The sequence below is a fragment of the Micromys minutus genome (genome assembly GCF_963924665.1).
Source record: "Micromys minutus genome assembly, chromosome: 1".
Classification (NCBI taxonomy): Eukaryota; Metazoa; Chordata; class Mammalia; order Rodentia; family Muridae; genus Micromys; species Micromys minutus.
The window spans coordinates 107,816,388-107,832,072 of NC_137969.1; the positions used below are offsets into that span (position 1 = coordinate 107,816,388).

At 44.0% G+C, this 15,685-nt stretch overlaps 1 protein-coding gene across 2 annotated transcripts in view; it reads left to right on the forward strand.

Annotated features, from left to right (window-relative positions):
- The window catches only part of ATXN1 (ataxin 1), a 393,467-nt gene that overhangs the window by 247,436 nt on the left and 130,346 nt on the right, over positions 1-15,685 (forward strand). For both annotated transcript variants that reach the window (XM_080933829.1, XM_080933830.1), the window contains exon 6: positions 9,401-9,541. The gene's annotated coding sequence lies outside the window, so the exon portion shown is untranslated. The remainder of the gene's footprint in view (positions 1-9,400; positions 9,542-15,685) is intronic.

Genomic DNA, 15,685 nt, shown 5'->3' on the forward strand with positions numbered 1-15,685 from the left:
CTGTAGGACTTAAGCAGTCTCCATGAGGCCAGAAGTGAAGCAAATAAACCCAAGAATAAATTGTCACCAAGAAACACAAGCTATCCTGTCGTTAAGCTAATTCCCCATAGAGTCATCTAATTGCCAATCAGGTATCCTCTAAGTATCCATAGAATTTTTATTTCTTATCTGCATTTTATTTTTTGCCACAGAGCCCTGTTTTCCTCTGGATGTATCATTATATTTTACAGCAAACTTTGCATTGCACCAGAAAGGAGTCATAGCCCAGATGCACACACAGGCAGGCACATAAACATTCACATGCATACACAAACACACACGCCCTCAAGCATGCACACACACACACACACACACACACACACACACACACACACACACACACATCCCTACAGAGCTATACCACATAAAGAAAGCTTCACCCACATGTGATGAAATTCACTAACGACAAGAAACTATAGCATAAATCAATATGAATGAAAAGTGTTTTAAAATTTTGATCAGAGGAATCTTTTAAACATTTCTCAAATTTCATATTGTTTCAACAGACTTTAGCTAATTTCAGCTCTGAGTCCCCCCAACACCAACCAGTTAACAGCCCATATTTATCCATGGGTAGCCAGTCTGGAAGGTGCTCCCTGGTTGATGCTCCACGCTGGCTGTCATATGTTGATTACTTGGGGAACATGTCGTCTGGTGAATAAACCTGGTCCTTCTAATATTTCTTAGGATTCACATCCACCAGTCTTTCTGTGCCCTGCGTCCACTGCCCCTTGCCTGCCTCTGTGAGCTGGTCCAGCCCCAGGCCCAGCTCTCTGAGTGGTTTTACCTTAGCTTCCATCCCCTGACAGCTCTGATTGCTGCTTCTTCAGAAGTCAGCTTTAGTCCCTCATGGGAAGGAGAGGCTCTTACAAAACATTTCATTCATTGACTGAGCAGGGTTTTTTGCTGTCTTATGTAATGGTTTTTCTCCAATGCATCCAAAGAGAGAGGAGAGAGAGAGAGAGAGAGGGCGCCTTTGATTACCACCAAGGAAGGATGTTAGAACGGAGGACAAAGTACACCACACATACAAGTTGTTAGTCAAAAGAAATTTCTGTTTTATTTTTAATTTTTAAAAAACTTAATTTAATTTTAAAAACAGAGTCTTTCTACATTTCTCTGGATGCCCCAGTGCTTGTTATATAGATCAAGCTGGCCTGGAACTCCTAATAATCCTCCTGCTTCAGTTTCTTGAATGCTGACATTGTAGTAGTGTGCCATGCTCAGCTAGTCAGAAGAAATTTATCAAGGGGTTTTGATTTACAAAAGCCTTCCAGAGGCTTGTGAGATCGCTTACCCATACTGTACAGGCCCATGGGTCAGTTCTTAGCACTCAACTCAGGTAGCTCACAACCGTCTGAAACTCCACCTTTAGGAGACCTGATACCTTCTTCTTGTCTCCATAAGCAATTACACTCAGGCCCACACAACCCCCCACAGACAGAGATAGGCATACAATTTAGAATAAAACATCTTTTTTAAAAAAAGGCACTCAGGGGCTTATAAAAAGCAGACAGGAGCAGACTCTAGTTCATTGATGTTACTACAATCTGCGCAAGAGGGTGTCAACTCTTTTAGGAGAAGGTATAAAGTGACGACTGCCTCAGAGAAACAGGAATTAAAATCTGCCAGAGTTCACATGCAAAAAATCATAGTGTTTCTGATGGAGAAGTCACAGCACAGGAGGAGGATGGAAACCATGAGAAAGACTTGGTGGGAAGGGGTGTCTTGCATTCTGCTGTACTGAATAGTGGTGGGCTCTCAGAAAGGAAGTCAGTAATGCCATGGGGCTGACCCAGTATATGTGAGCTGAAATATAGCTGTTGCTCAATAGTAGAGCCTTGTCCAGCATGTGCAAACATCTAGGTCCTGTCTCTAGCACTACTAGGAAAACAAGACAGATCAACAAGCAGAAACACCCCAGCAGAGAAGTAGGAAATGAAACTGAACAGGCCAGCTTGGAAAAGTTCTAAACACATTAGTGTAAGATGGATCAACTGGTCGACCTTGCCAGCAAGCCTAATGTCCCCAGTTCCATTCCTTGGACCCAGCTGGCAGAACTGGACCTGAGAGGTTTCTTCTGATGCCCCCAAGTTCCATGGCACCTTTGTAGTCACACATACAAACATCAGATATCAGATAAAAATTTTGGCTGATATCAAGGGTTGGAATTCTACTGTTAGAGACTGAGGCAGGAGGAATGCTGCAGTACAAATTTTTGAGGTCAGAATGGGAGCACAGTGTAAAAATCTTCCTTAAAATATACCCCTCGAATCAAGGGATTTTGGAAGAGTTCTAGTAGCTGTAGGGATCATGTAGTGAATATGGCATGTGATAGGAAGAAGCCACATTGCCTAATGGCTACTTCAGGCAGTGTGAAACTATGAAGGTAACTTATTTTGGCTAGAGACTTCCTAAGGTATGCAGAGTGAAGTGAACTCTTACCAGGAGCAGACTCAGGACTAGCATGAGACTATGGGAATAGAGTAGGCACAGTTAGGGATTGACAACCAACAGACCATGGAAGAAAGGGAAGACAATAGTGCCATTTGCATGGGTTAGAAACTTAATAGGAATTAGTTTGGGCAGGGGAGGTGGGAAGTTTTGAAGCAAGCTGATTGGTATCATACATGTCTCTCTTGGGAGAGATGAATTTGAATAAAAATGGCCCCCATTGGGCTCATATATTTGAATGCTTGGTCACCAAGGAGTGGCACTGATTTGGAAGGATTAAGAGGTGTGGCCTTGTTGGAGAAAGTGTGTCACTGAGGGTAAGCTTTGAAATTTCAAAAGTCTACAGCAGTTTCAGTCTCTCTCTTTCCCTCCCCCATCCTCACCCCCCCCCATACACACACTCCCTCTTTCTCCTCTCTCTGCCTATGGATCAACATGTAGCTCTCAGCACCAGCTCTAGCATCTACCTGCATGCCACTATGTACCCTACCATGATGCTAATAGACTAATGAAAACTATAAGCAAGCTCCTAATTAAATGTTTTCTTTTGGGAGAGTTGCCTTGGTCATGGTGTCTCTTCACAACCATGGAACAGTAACAAAGGCACTAGGGAGGAGAAATATAGCTCTGGATAAAAATGAACTACAGGAAGGGGCTCCAAGAGCTGGATGGGCATGGTGGTACATCCTTCAGTCCTAACACTCATGAGCCTGAGGCGGTAAGATTATTGTGAGTTTCTGGCCAGACTAGGCTATGTACTGAAAACCAGACCATAGGTGATAAATAGTGATGTGTTGTCGTCTTTAAAGAAGTAAAACAAAACCCCAGTGTGATGCTGTCTCAGACAAATGAATAGTATTACTTTATTTAGATTGAAGGAGAAAAATAAAAATTGAAGTACTCACTAGGCATGATGGTGCATTCCTGTAATCCTAGTACTTAGAAAGTGAAGGCAGGAAGGTCAGAAGTTCAAGACTAGGCTGGGCTACTTAAGACACTGTTTCATTTAAAACACACTCATACACACAAACACACACACACATACACATTCATCTATTCAACTATACACACATGCACACACACATACACACACAAAGCAAAAACACTTCTAAGTGACTCATGCAAAATTGTAACTCACATATTAATTTCTACTACTGGGACACAATTTGTTCAAAGGATAGTGACTTACAACTTGTTTTCTAGGCACCAGTTTCTGTCTTTTCCTCATCCAGGGCTTCCTTAGCTTCCCTGTTCCTATTTTCTAAAGACTGAAATCACAATGTTACCAGAGGTACTTTTCCACCTGAAGCTCAGGACCTTTCTGGAGCTCACAGGGTTGTTTGTAGGTATTATTTCTTTGTGGTTGTTAATTCTGGACCCCTGTTCCATGGCTGGCCATGTAATGGTTGCTACTCTCAGCTTTCTATGGTCTTTCTCCTTTCATATTATGTTGCTTGCACCTTGCCAGCATGTCCCTTCTCATGTTGAGCTCTGTCCCTTTGAAAGGTCTACCCAATCAGCTCTGACACACCATGTGTAATACCTGTCATTTCAGCTTAGTGGGTTGGGGTCTGAATTAGATGTAAAATACCTTCCTTGCATCCAGATGTGGAGAAATGCTCCCTTGAATTACTTAGAGATGATGTGTTTGTACACTGGGAACAGGCCAATTATAGGGATCAGCAGAGGGTCACGTGTGTCACACTATAACTGAAAGCTCTGGGAATAAATCTAACTTGAGGTGGAAAGTGGGGGTAAGGTATAGGGAGAGGTAGCAGAGGAGTAGAGGGTGGGAGTGAGGTTGAAGATGCAAGCAAGGAAAGAATGGAATTGAGCTCTAGTGACTGGATCTGGGTATTAGGACAGAAGCTGGTTAGGATGAAGACTTGGGGAAGGTCGCTATATTGGGGAGGCAGGTGCCATGATGAATTTTACATGAGCAAGGCAGTTTGCAAAACTCGTGGTGGAAACCCTACTCTAAGATCCTGGTGCAGAAATCCCAACATGAGATTTGCAATCCATTTTGATCTGATCCTTGGTTAATCAGATAAAGGTGCCAGGCTTTTGGACACCTCCCAGGATATTGTATTTCAGGAAATATAAGGACAGCATGCTTGTAGGCAGGAGAAACAAAGAAAATGAAGGATAGATTTGACCTCAGGAAGGTCGGGAGATATACTAGATTAAGAACTTAAGTGGAGGAAGATCACAAAAGGTTTCCCTAGCTTTTGTGTATACATTTATCAGTGTGTGGGTTTATTTTGTTTGTTTTGATAACTGGCACCTCTTTGAGCTGTGTGATTATCATTCCTTCTAGTATATCTATCTTAAAGTTAATTTTACCCATTTCCATCTGGCTGAAAGGTACCCCTGTAGAGGGGTGGTTCTCTGAGAGTGAACCCCTGAACACCAGTGTCATTCTCTCCTGGGAACTATAGATTCTCTGGCCCACACCTTAGCTTTCCCAGTGAGCAGTTCTAGGGATGGCTTCTGTTTGAGTCTGGGTTGAGTTTCAGTTTGAGATCTATCTCCCCTGAGATATCCAGGTCTACTTCACACAGGATGAGAGTCTCAACAACAGATGTCTTGAAAACACGCCATGAGAATCTAGGGTCTAGATGGGCTCCTGCTGGCAAGAAGGCGAAACAAGAGTGTGAATAGTCGAGAGGGAGGTAGAAGCTTGTGAGAGGCCATTCATGGACAAAAGAGGGTTGGATTCACAGACCAGAAAAGAGAAGGCTGAGGGTTTCTGTTCTCGGTTCTGTGGGGAAGTTTCACTGGGATGGGAAGTGCTGTACCTCTAAGTCCTTGGGTGGTATTGAGAAGTTAAGGAGCTGGGGAGTTGGGGAGCTGGAGGGCTGGCTCATTCAGTAAATTATCCTCCTTGCAAGGATGAGGGCCCATATTTCAACCTCCAGAGTCTACTCTTTAAAAAATCTGAGTATGCCAGCCAGATGGTATATATTTTTAATCCCAGTACTAGGGAGGGAGAAGCATGTTAAATCTCTGTGAATTCAGGGCCAGTGTTGTCTACACAGCAAGTTCCGGGTCAGCCAGGGCCACACCGTGAGACCCTATTTCAATTGAGTTTGTAATCCCAGTACTGGGATCAGGGAGACAGATGATTAGATGGACATCCAGTCTAGCTTACTTGCTGAGTCTCAGGCCAGTGAGAAACCTTATTAAAAATGACAGCCCAAAATTTGTCCTCTGGCTTCCACATACATGCACACATTAAAGAGTACCTATACATAGAGAAAGGAAGGGAGCTCCCTCTGCAGAGAAGAGATTAAACTATAGCTATGAAGAAGTAAACCTTTGGCAGGTAAGGGTTAAATTCTTCTAGACCAGGCTTGGGCCTTGGACCATTTCTTTTCCATTCAAAGCTCTTCCCACTAGATGCTATTAGAAGCTTGCATAAGAAGGCCATGACAAGGTCTCAGTCCTCGGGAAGCTTATAAAATCTCTGAGCCTTCAAGATTTCAATAAATCCAATGGAGGATAAAAAGACAATATACCAGAGTGCTGATTTGAAAATGACCTTGGGTCAGAATGTGCAGCAGAGACTGTAAGTGCTTTTGGGCTATCATGGGAAGGAGCTGGCATGGTGTCCCTTTGTCCTGTGAGTGGAGGATGAGGTTTGTCAGCCTGGCATACATCCCCAGGCCTGGTGGCAAAGACACTGGGCAACCAGGCTGCAAGGAATCTTGACTTTTGCATTTTCTCCTCTTTCTGGGTTTGCTAAGGCTTGTCATGACTGTCAGGGTGAGGTATATTCTGAGACCTGTGAGTGAGATGGGATTGATAATTTTGTTTATTGTGAGAAACTAGTAGGGGATGAAGTCATAGTCATCCTGGCTATCTTAAATGGGACATGTTTGTTTTAGACTAACTCCATTCAGAGAGAAAACATGGGTGATGCCTTTGGATCTCATCAGTCTGGAGAATGCAAAGTACTGATTTTTTTTCCTTAATGAAAGAATCAAGTTGTGCCAGATCTGGGATGATAGGGAACAGGAAAATAATAGAGATGGGCAGAGCTTCTTGTTGCTTGTTTCTGTGTATGGCCCTCTCCTCACTGGGGTAGATAAACTGAGTCCCAATTTACAAATCAGGAGGAAAGTGGTAGAGACTGTTGGAGTTGGACACAAATGTTGCTTAAGAACAGGAGAGATGATTTTTTAATGAGATGATTTAAAAAAAAAAAAGATCACATAAGCAAGTGGGGGGGGCGTGGGTGTGTCGGTGTGTGTAATCAAGAGGAAGCCAGAAATTTTGGGGTTTGGTTTTTATTTTTGTCAACCCTTGCCCCACCACATACATCCAAAACTTTGCCCTTTTATATGTTTTTTTTAACATTTGTTGTTTCCTTTAGATTTGGTTTTATTTCTGAGACAGAACCTCCCTTTATAGGCCCAGCCTTACCTACGATTCTAACATTTACCACATAGCTCAGGCTGGCCAAAAACTCAGAATTCTCTTACCATCAGTCTCCCAAATTCTGGGATTGAAGGCATATACCCTCATGCAGGCTTAGCCCCCTTTGAGTGGATTTTCTTCAGCTGTGACCAGCCTGTGATAAGACAGCCTTTCAGTTCACTGCTATGTCGGGGTAACCTTTGGTACTTCAGGGAGCCTTGCCTGTCACACTGAGAACAATGCCCCCATGGAATGGCTCTTCCTGGCAGAAGTTCCCAGTGTTTATTAACTCGAAGGGAAGAATTGTCTCCTCTGAGGTCACTGGAGGTAGCTGAAAAAATAAGTTACAAAGGACTCCACCAAAACAGTAACAGGAATGAGTCCAACTCTAGAGGAGGCTTACTGATGCTGAGCCTGTTTCCTTTGGCTAAAACCTGAGGCCTGTTTTTAGGCCAGGGCTGTGCCACTGAGCTGCACCTTCAGCCTCGCCTCTAAGCTTTCTTTGCCTTTTACTTCTCTGCAAGCCCTCCTGGGCCCTACACACCCAATCGTAGTGTCTATTGCCCCTTCCTGATGCCTGTCTGAGTTTTTTAATCTTACACATTTTAAAAACACACTGGTGCAGTTCCCTGAGGCTGTACCTCTCTGGGTGTGAGAAGAATGGGGTCCTTGACTCTCTTGTTCACTTTTCTGGCCCTGGTTGAGTATAGTGGCATTAAGCGAAATTCTGTCCTCTGAATGTGCTAATTAATAATAAAATGCTCCATAAGCCAGATTCACTATAAAAGCCATGATTAATTACAGGAGAACAGATACCTCCTTTTTGAACTAATTTTGTCTCTTCTTTTTTAAAAATTTATTCTGAGTTCTACTAATCATTGTTACCAACTCCAAATCTAAGATTTGATGTTGTTTTACTCTTACCTTCCTCTTCTTCTTCTTCCTCCTCCTCCTCCTCCTCCTCCTCCTCCTCTTCCTCTTCTTCATCTTATCATCACTGCTGTTTTTATTATTACCTGAGAGATCCACTCTTTTTTCCCTCCTGGAAATCACTCTTTCCATACCCACAATGCTAAAACTACAAGTCCCAAGTATGCTCGACTTTTGTTCATGACATTGGAAGAAAAAAAAAAACAACCTGATTGGAGATGACAACCCTATGCCTCCAATGTCCCCCAAAGCCACTGGTGCCCATTCATCCATCTCCCTCTACTGTTGCTCCTCCAGTGCAGAAATTCTGGAAGCGATCATTTTTTTGGGTCTGCCAGAAAGGAGGGGAAAATAAGAAATCCAGATGTAGAGCATTCTCTACCAGGCTGCGAGCTGGTCTTTGCATTGAAGCAATCAGCCAGCTGGATCCAGTCCTTTTCTCAGGAAGAGCCTCCTTGTACCACCTTGGTGTATGTGAGTGTTAACAGTCACTGGGGAGACACGGCAGAGAGGCAAGTGGAAACTTTCACAGCCTTTCAGACACTGGGCACAAGAAACACCATGAATCTGCAATTGAAGACAGCCCTTTACTATGGCCCAAATCACCATCCTCCTAACTGGCTCTTCAGTGTGCTTTGCACACTTTCCAGATTTAGTTTCCTGCCCTACACCTTTCTTTATGTTCTTAAATTTCTCCTGGAGATTCCAGGAATCTCCGGTTCCCTTCTTCTTTCCTCCTGTACCACAGCAGCACAGGGTTGTGTCAATGTTTGGGTCTGCCAGGGATAGCCTGATGCTTGGTGCTCAGCCAAAGCTAGGTTTTATACTCTGGCTCGGAGAGCTCAGTAGCAGGCTGTGACCAATAATAACACCTTCTGTTGACATAGTGTCTGTCTTCTGCGGAACTTTGAGTGCTTCTCAAGAGCACTTATTGATCTTCTCAGTCTCGCTGGGAGGTATGAAAATGGCCAAAGATTGTAGTCTTTGCTTCCTTTTCCTGAGAGTTAAGTCAAGTGACTTATTTTGGAATCCTGTTTTTTTGCCCAGTGCTGAGGATTAGGCCCAGAAACTCAGGGGGTGCTACTCAAGTGCTATACCTCTGCACTATACCTCTAGAAATTGTTTTTCTTTGACTCCTCTCCTCCCTCTCCTTGCTGGTTTTTGTATTTTTGAGACAGGGTCTTCTATAATTCAGGTTGACTTAGCTCTCCTGCTTCTACCTCCCCAGTTCTAGGATTTCAGACATACACCACAACTCTAGCAAAAAGTGGCTTCTTTTGAGCAAGTTTGTATCTCACCTGGGTTAGGTTTGAAGTTTCCTAGAATTGGCTTCAACCTCATGAGAGGGTTAAACAGTAAGGGGGAAAAAAAACCAGTTGGTTATATCACATAGTAAATTAAACAAATGAAAATAACACAATAAATAACTAGAACAGGTCCTGGAAAATAGTTTTTGGTAAATTATCACTTTGGTTGACCAGATGACCGGATTGTTGAAAGAAGTGATTGGATGGATGTATTTACCATTTCCTTTCTTTCTGGGTTCTTCTCATGGCAGGTATTTCTAACCTCTCTGTGAAAGCAAGAAAGAAAGAAAGAAAGAAAGACAACACCAGAGCCTGAAAGGCCCAGCTGCAGAGGGAAGTTTCCATGGTGAAGTCTCGGGGAGACTTCCTGGGAGCAGAACATAGTGAATGCTGTAAGTGAACAACTGTCTGCAGACTTGCCTTGCAAAGATCTGTGAGCCCAGTGGGAGGGCCTGTCAGTGTGAGCCCTGGGTGATTGCTCAGTGTGAGCTCCTGGTGTGAGGGGCTGCTAGTGTGAGCCCTAGGTTGTCACTCAGTATGAGCCTGGTGTGAGCGCTGCGTGGTTGCCCAGTGTGAACCTGGTGTGAGGGGCTGCTAGTGAGCCCTGGATGACCATCCAATTCTCCAATCTCTTATTTTCAGAAGAGGTTCTATTATTAACTATAAACGTGCCTTTCCTCTAGATGCCATGGAGCAGAGCTGATGCTTGTACACCAAAAGTGGAATACGGGGTTCTATGTTCTTGCTAAGGGCATAGTCGGTGGCATCAAATGTATAGGGGACTTTCTGAAACTGCTCTTCTAAGATGATTAATGAGATGAGGATTAAAGACTGGATTTCCGTGTGCAACTAATATTATTATCTCAGGTTTCTTTCGCTTAACCAGAATGTTTGTTGCTGGTTTTTTGTTGCTGCTGTTGCTGTTGTTAATTTGGTTTTGGGTTTTTGTTGTTACTGCTTGCTTGGTTGGTTTGGGTTTTGTTTCTGTTTTGTTTTATTTTGGTTTTGGTTTTTTTTTTTACCTTCAAAGTGTCAGGCCTGTATAGAAGAATGGTTATTTAGGTGTTTTCTCTGATTCAGAATTCACTGATTTACTGGCTTTTATCAGAGTGATTGTCTGTAATGTTAGGATTAGTAAACTGTACTTCATGCGATCTGAAACCTCTTGACAAGTTTCAACGTCTGGTAGCTGATTAAGTGGCCCACTCTGAGCCTTGAGAAAACTATTTTCTGTGAAATTTGAAATGGATTTGCCTATAACTGCCATTTGATTGTGGCTGTCACACGCGCGCGCGCGCGCACACACACACACACACACATACACACACACACACACACACACACACACACACACACACACACACACCACAAAATCTAGGAGAGTATTGACCAAGCAAGAATATAACCACAGTAACCACAGGAAAGTCCTAGATGGCCAGTGGATACCTCTGAGAAAAGAAGTTATAATATCTTTGTGTTTTAGAATATCAAGAACCAACTTCAATTAGAATCTGTGAGTGTTCTGTACATGTAACTGGACATTTTATAACATATAAGTTTTCAACTTTCTAAGTCTTTTTAAAATTATACTTATTAATTATGTATGTTGGGGAAAAGGTTGAATGTGGGGGTCAGAGAATCACTTCTGAGTAGGTTCTCATTCTGTGTGGGTTGTAGTAAAGTTTAAATAATCAGGCTTAGTAGCTGGTGCCCTTACCCACTGAACTGCTTGGTGACTCTGTCACAGTTACTTTTCTGTCTTCTGTCACTTAACTATTTATGACTGCCTAAAAGATTTCATAAAGCCAAGAAAGACACAGCACACATCAGAGAGAAAGGGTATTGATATTAAAATAATTTTCAAAAGCATGTCATGATATATATTAAGATATTCATCCTTGTTTCCTAATGGTTTAATAGCATTGTCGAAATTAATCCATTCAGTTTCAAATGTCCTGGAACTAGAGAGATAGCTCAGAGGTTAGGGGTGCACATTTTTCTTTCAGGGGCCCAGAGTTCTGTTTCCGACACCCACATCAGGGGAGCAAACTACTCTGTGTGACTACAGCCCAAAGAGATTTAGTGCCTTCTACTGGCCTTCATGGGCAACTACACCTATGGAACACACACACACACACACACACACACATTCACACACACACACACACACACACACACACACACACACACACACACACTTTTTAAAAATTTAAACCTTTAAGTTAAAAACCTCCCTGTGTGTTTTTACTTGTGCTGTGATCCTGTTGATTCTAGAAGTTTGTGGCTTGCCTTAGCATCCGTTCTTAGTTCTACTGTTAAGGTCAAGTATATTGAGGACCCTGGATAGGTCACTGTCCCCAACACCACCGAAGAAAGTGGGAGGAGAATTATTTAAGTATTTTCTCATAGGAATTTCCATTACTCTCATGGGCTACTCTGGGACCCTGCTGGGTTTAAATGTTAGGACGGGTCTCTGCAAATGCAGCTGGTCAGGCTGCTTGCCGGCATCATGGTGTTTTTAAGGTGCTGTTTTCCTAGGAAGCGTGGGTCTCATAGGGAGGCACTTTCAGGCCTAGCCTCAGCTTAAATGAGAAGAGTTACTGTGGTCCAGGCTGGCTTTGTGTCTATCCTGATGGGTTTGCCTTTTACACTGCTGCTCTGCCGAACTTATATAAGACCTCGGGCATTTTGTGAAGTTTTCAAAAGTCCTGGTGTGTACATTTGGAGATGCTACACGGCCAACTATAAGGCACTTGAAAATCCCTCTGTAAATAGAGTGAGTCGAGAGGAAAAACATGTGAGTGACCTCCTCAGGCATGCCGAGAACTTTCTTTGCACCCCTTGAATTGAGACCGTTAGTAAACAGGGTATCAGTCACCTCTCCTAACCTTGCTCCACCCTTCTAACCCTCAGTTTCTATTTTCAGCTAGTCCTCCTGCCCTGAGAACCTTAAGGCCTATGCCTCAGAAGGGCGTTACAAATGAGGAATGCCAGGGAACGTGAATTTGTACGCAGACGGGCGTGTGTGGGGGGTGTTGTAAGGTGTGAGCAGTAATCACAGCAGCCTTGGCAAAGCGGTCCAGCCTCATCAGCTCTTGTGGACTCTGCCTCAGACTCATTACTCAGGGCGTCTATTCCTTTGCCTGTCTCTGTCTCATTAGCAGCTGCTCCCATCTGTCACACTCTCCTAACAGGTGGCCTTTGCCCATGAAGGTATCTCCACTTGGCTCTCAGAGAGTGGAGAGGCATCAAGCCTTGCACAGGAAGGGGAAGGCACTGAAAGCTGGAGGAGTCAGGAGATCTGGGTTCTGTGTTCGATGTGGCAGGTGGCTGTGTAAGCTGGGTCTCAGCACCCCCACCCCTAGTTGACACATATCAAGAAGGACAACAAGAGAAAAGGGGGTTCATGACCTCCACAGTTGTAGCTTTTGGGTCAAGTGTCACCAGGCCGTTGCTCTGTTGCAGAGCAGAGCAGGTCCTGCTTTTCCCTCATTAGCTCCTTAAAAACCAATGGTTTGTTACAGCCTAGTTTCCAGGGGCTTTTGGGTTTAATTCACTGAATGTAGTCTTACAGGTCAAGATGGCTTAGCCCAGCATTTCTCAACCTGTGGATCCTGACCCCTTTGGGAGTCAAGCAACCCTTTCACAGGGGTCACCTACGACCATTAGAAAACACAGATATTTACATTATGATTTGTGACAGAAGCAAAATTATAGTTATGAAGTCGCAGTGAGAATAATTTTATGGTGGGGGAGGGGGTTCACCACAACCTGAGGAACTATATTGAAGGCTCGCTAGCTTAGTAAGGTTGAGAACCATTGGCTCAGCAGATAAAGGTGCTCACAACAATTCTAAAGACATATATACAATCCCCCAGTCCCACATGATCAGAGGAGAGAGACAACTCCTTCAAATTGTCCTCTGATCTCCCCAGACATGCCATGGCGGGTGTATGCCCAAATATATATATATATATATATATATATATATATATATACTTTCTCAGAGGGCCATAATACCCTCAGAGGCCAGAAGAGGTACTCGAACTCCCTGCAGGTGGAATTACAGGCTAATAGGAGCCAGACAGTGTGAGCACTGACAGCTAGCAAGTCCAAGAGCACCTCCTGTCTCTGCTCTACCACGGCTTTGAGGTTACATGTGCCCTGTGGCCAGGCTTGGCTTTTTTTGTGTTAGTGTTGGAGAGTCACAGTCTTATTCATTGATCCCATGGCAGTGTAAGAGTGGATGCTAAATGTCTCTGATATGTGTGAAATAAATGTGGGTAGGGAAAGCTTTTAAGGACACCATATTATAGTGTAATTATTAGTGAGCCTGGGGGGGTGGTACTTAAAAAGCAAAATTCTACACCAAGAGTCTCCTCTTTTCCAACTGAGTGATTTGTGGTTCCTTGTCCGAGGGCAGCCTACACTTGTCTATGGATGGTGATGTTTTTATCTCTGACAGCCTCTTCATTTCATTGATATTTGTGTTCCCTTTTATTCCTGGCATGGAGCTGGGCTGGAAGTGCTGCATGACACCGGAAGTGAGCTAAGTCCAAGGTCATGGGGAGCTTTCCCCTCTGGCATACCACTTAGAGGAGAGAAATGGTAGGCTGACTCGGATGAGGCCCAGATTCTGTTCTGTAGTGCTTGGGGCAGGGGTGGGGAGAGAAAGGTCCCAGAAGCCAGTTTAGGAAGGCAGCATACTGCCCGGCCTTTGAGGACTGCAGGAATTAACGTGTCCGAAGCTTGGGTGTTTTTCCAACCCTTTATCAGCATAACTGCTTAAAATGCCACTTAGAGCGCTCCTGGGAAGAAGCAGGCAAAAGTGAACACTGCTCTGCCTGTTCAAAGAGCACAGGGACGAGGGGTGCGGATTCTGGTCTAGGAATGAGAGAAATGCGTGAGCACATTCTTCTAAGAGTGGTTTCCCAGGGTGTCAGTCTTTGGTTTGCATCTGAGACGCCAATTTCCAGATGGTCATAAAAAACATTCTGAAATAGGTAAGGGGATATGAGAGGGGACATTTTATCATCAGCTTACTACGTGTGTGTGTGGGGGGGGGGTGCCTCCTACGTGTGTGTGTGGGGGGGTGCCTCCTACGTGTGTGCTCTCTGAGTGGGTGGGCCGGGTCCAGTAACTGCAGGCACAGTCATTCTCCTCAACACCCTCTTCCTCCAGTGTGCAGTCCCCCGCCCCCACCCAGCAGTCTCACAGAAGGAAAGAGCTGTGAACTCCTGCCATATCTGCATTCCGAAGGAAGGGGAGTGGCAGCCTCACCAACCGATGTGGTGATTTCTGACTGACTTTGCGAATACTATTTCTTAAAGGAAGGTTATGAACCAGGAGAAGTTCTCAGTCTAGGATGCAGGACTGAGCCATCTCTGCTCACTTCTCTCAGAAAGTTATCTCAGAAGAGCTCCGCTGGGGACGGACATGCCAAGGCAATCCGGTGTGCTGGGCAGAATTACTTAGAGCCAGGTTTCCAGGAGCTTCTGCCTTAGACCTTTCAGTAGGGAAGTAAGGTCAACCCGTGCATGTGTGTGCCCTGAGAAGGCAAGGGATAGATGAAACACTGGGAGATAAGTCTGGTATCGGGTGCTTTTGAGTCTGGCTACATGAGATCTCAGAGCCAGACTGTTTTCATTAGAGGTTTGTGACACCAGGGATCTAATGTTTTACTTTCTAGTAGATGATCACTAAGAAGAACCGTAGATAGAAGGATTTATCTTCTTTCATCTGGGTGAATATATTACACAGTTCTGTGAAAGCGGTTTGCAGAAATACAGAGAACCCCTTTAGAGGAGGTAGCAAACTGCGTTCTTTGAAGCCTATTTTGAAGCTAGCTAGTCATGCAAGGCCTTTTTTTTTTTCTATTTGTGCTTATGTTCCTGAAACAATTGACCCCAGTTCAGTCACTAAAACTGAAATAGAAACAGGATGGCGTACAGGTAGTGATCTTTGTTCAGTCTTTTGAGGCTTTGTTGTTGATTTGTTTGTTTGTCTGTCTGTCTGTTGATACAGATTCTCCCGTAGCTCAGGTTGGCCTTAAACTTTTATATAGCCAGTGATGATCTTGAACTCCTGGTGGTGCTGGCAGACATGGCCAATAGAACCACAGTGCAAGTCCCCGAGCTGGAGTATGCCACTATTAAAGTCTGAATGTCTACTATCTTCACCAACATTGGGGCACCTCATTTTTACTGATCTGAAGTCCCATTGCTAAAATCATTTTCTAAAGTTTCAGTTTGGTTTCTCTTCACCTCTGATAACCCCCGTTCCCCCGAACATTTGTTACTTGCAGGGAGGAGTGAATCTTTTTAAATATGATATGCATTCTTCGTGCCTGGAGTTCGATAAGCACTGTAAGACTCACTCCCTAGAACAAAGCACTGGCCACAGAGCTTCTCTTCCCCTTCTCCCCCATGACAGCCCTAGATTTCTAGTCTACTTTGCCTTTTCTTTTTTCTCTGATGAACGGGACAGTAAGAATAGGGTGCTGGATTGTTTTTTGTTTTGTGTTTTTTGCAAGCAGA